The following is a 3,642-nucleotide window of genomic DNA, read 5'->3' as shown; positions in this document are numbered from 1 at the left end:
GTTCTCCGTGGCTGTTGGGTAAAGTCACTCCAACATGTGGCTAGGGATATAAGCCACCACTCTCTCACATCACCGTTTGGCATGAGATCTGATGCCTGTCGATGACAACTCTAGGCCCAATGCATAGTCATACGGTCTCGTACTACATATGGTCGGATATCATTCCTCAACGGGAGGCATCTTTTGGTCCGATATCCTTATCAACCTATATTCAGATTCCATTTCTCAACCCTATGGTCATCCACACATAATGGGCAAGATGTTCTCCATGTCTTCTCACGGGTTGGTTATTGGTCTTAAGCGCCTATGAGCCCTTATCTATTATATGCAATTCTACCATCTCATGATGGCAATGGGCCTGTTTGGTATTCATAGGACCCAGCCATTGACATCATGGGTTAACACCTTCAATACCCCAAGAATAGCAGTATTCATGGAGTTATCTAGCCAAACATTTCTAGACACCTAGCATTCATGAGTATTAAGTCTAAGTGCACATATAAATAAGGTCACTAAGGTAATGTGAGAATCCCACAACCGTAGTCGATATATAAGTATAAGAGGACATAGTCCTAAAATCAAGCTCACACATTCACACCATTCTCATACAACAATTCATGAAATTTAAAATAGAAATATGGACAAGCTATCATTACTTTCCGTTTGAACAATCACACACTATATCTTGAGATTCTTCGTAAAGATTTGGGCCTATTTAGGAGGCTTGAGCAAAAGCAGAGAAGTTGAAGCACTTGCGAGGGAGTGTGAAGGAGAAAGTGGGGATGGCTTTCTCCAAATGGGCTATGTACTATAGTATTCCAAAGACTACAACCCAAATGCCCTACTATAGGATATGATTAAGGAGATAGGCAGGGTTGGGAGTGGTGTACGGGACCCACCCCACACAAGATATATAACGTTTATTTGCTTAAGCATAAAGAGGATTTGAATTAGTACATTAATGGATTAAAGCCCATGTGGGCTCATAATGGAGTAACTATGCGGGTTGATGGTTGCGCTAGTTCCACTAGATAGACAAGCATCAATTTCATGTTGAATTGTGATGGGAGAATAGTGTTCTCAAGTCAAGAATGCATCCCGTGAGAAGAATGATGCAAAATAAATTTACAAATTATTGAAGCAAGTGGTGAAAGAGGTTGGAGTGGAGAATGTGATCGAAATCATGATTGATAATGGCTCTAACTGCAAGAAACCTGGGTCGTAGATGATGGAGAACTCCATGTATCAAAACATGCTTTTACTTCTAATACTAATTTTAATTTTTAAATACATATTACACTACAGATACACCTTATATTGATACTTTGATAGACAGATATAGGCTCTTTTGGACTCCATGTGTTGCCCACTGCAGTGACCTAATGCTAAAGGATATGAGGAAGGTCAAGCTTAGGAAGAAGACCATGGAGTAAGCTCGACAAGTTAGCACCTTCATCTATAACCACACCTATGTGTTAAAGACCATGGAGTCTATGTTTGTTGCAGCTGAATGATGATTGCAATTTGGCAGTGACTCACCCCACCTAGGTACGATTGCAAGCAAAGTGCTCTCCTAGACATGTTCTACCACTGGTTGTAAGCGAAAGTGGAGCACCTCAACATCATCCACTTAAAGAGGCGCAACCGATTGAGTTTGAAGCATCTAAAGGGTCTTGTCTACTTTCACTATAGTATGAGACTAAGGGAAGATCATATTAGATAGGGGATGGACAGAGAGAGTAATGGGATTGAGTTGGCCCTTTGAGATGGATGATGATGACATCCCAGTAGTTGACTAGATCAGGGACAGTGGAAAGCTCTTGTTGGATGAGGAGGGAGATCATCCTAGTAGATAGATTGTAGAGGAGATGGGGGCTGATGTGGCAAACTTCATGGCCTAAGAGGGGACTGCACATGCAGTGGCCGCTCATCTCTTCGTGCCAGACTCTAGTGCATCTACCCACTATGAGGATTTGATTGCCTAGTCCGATATCGAAGATGATGCGACTTAGGCATCCCTCGACAATGACGACGACGACGATGATGATGATGGAGGGGATGAGGAGGGAATGAGGAGGGTGTCGGACCTCATGATTAAAATTCAGCTCATCCTAGGGACCGATCACCACTAGAACCAATAGCATGTAAGAGTCAGGGAGGAGGAGGACGACCACCAAGATTCACAGGAGAGAATCACTTTACCCATGCAGCACAAGATGCAGACCATAGTGGGGTTGTATCTCGAGGCAAAAATGTTTCAGCGACATATTCGAGGAAGGGGAAGGGGAGACCATGGATATGGTAGACATGCCATCATATGGGTCATACCATCCGACTGATGCGGAGAGCTTGGTGTACTCTATGAGATCAATGAACATAGATGATTTTAGAGATTCCACCTCTAGAGGATCTGAATGGCATAGGCTCACAAAGTCCTCATATGATATTCATGCGAAGAGTGTTGGTTCTACTAGGTCGACTTATGGACCTTATGGTGTCCTCCTTGACTATCAGACTCAGAGTCAACCACCAGTGGAACCTTATGGTCATGGAGCTTATGAAGCTTATAGTGTCCCTCTCACTGTCACCTATCGAGTCAGCCATTGGAACCTTACTATGGTTATGGTCCTTATGGAGGACAAAATTTGATTTTTTCAAGAATCTTCCCACCCCCACCTTTATTGCAGCAAACAAACGCAGCCTAAAGGTCTAAACTTTAGAAGAAAAAAAAAGTCATTGGTCTCGCACTTTCCCTCGGTCGAAACTTAAGTTTTAATCCAAATTTGTTCCTTGGTTTTACATACAATCCAGCCGCAATCTTTGAAATCCAAACCTGAACAGAAGAGTTACAAGCCCTAAATAGATGTAGTTCATTGAGAATTCAACTGAAATCAGATCTAGAAAAACAAACATAAACCCTAATTTACTGCTGGTTAATTAGAAAAGGATTTTGAAGACTGGCCCAGACTCCCCGGTTACATCAACCCTCTCGTACCGGTATTAAATGTGCTAAATCTTTTCCTTTTATGTGTTAGAATTTAAATATTCACTGCTTGAGGAAGTAAGACAACTAGGGAATTGTAGGAAGGACATGTGGTGAGTAATGAGATGGAGTTATATTTCGTGGCTGTGACATGTTGCAGCCATAGGTTAGGTATTCTCTACAATGGTTAGGTTCATGGGAGTTAGTTGTCGTGGCCGGTGGGTCATTGAGATGGGGTTGGGCTTAGAACAGTCAGGAATAGGGTTTTCTTTCTTTTTTTTTTTTTTTTTGGGAGGGAATAGGTTAGGTTCAGGAATATTGTAGATTCCTTTGAATTTTTTAAGTGTTATATATTCTGAAACAAGCCAATTTGAGATTACCCCCTTTATTTGAACAAAACAATCTGCATTACCTGTTATCTGCAAATGCATCTTTTCTCATTTTATTTGTTGAAGACTGCATGCCACTTGCCTCCTTTGACCACATCTGACCTCTTGGTGAATTATTATTTGTTTTGAGTTTGGAGGGAAGTGATGAAAGATGGGCATTTGAGAGTTAAACAGATCAGCTAAGGATCAAGACCCCTAAGAACTATGAAAGCAAGGAGTAGAACTAATGAGAGATCAGATTAATGCATAATAAAGAGGCACTCACTCTCA

Source organism: Hakea prostrata, chromosome 4 (genome assembly GCF_041222555.1).
Source record: "Hakea prostrata isolate BN-2017 chromosome 4, UWA_Hpros_2, whole genome shotgun sequence".
Lineage (NCBI taxonomy): Eukaryota > Viridiplantae > Streptophyta > Magnoliopsida > Proteales > Proteaceae > Hakea > Hakea prostrata.
Note: the sequence above shows the minus strand (reverse complement) of the source record.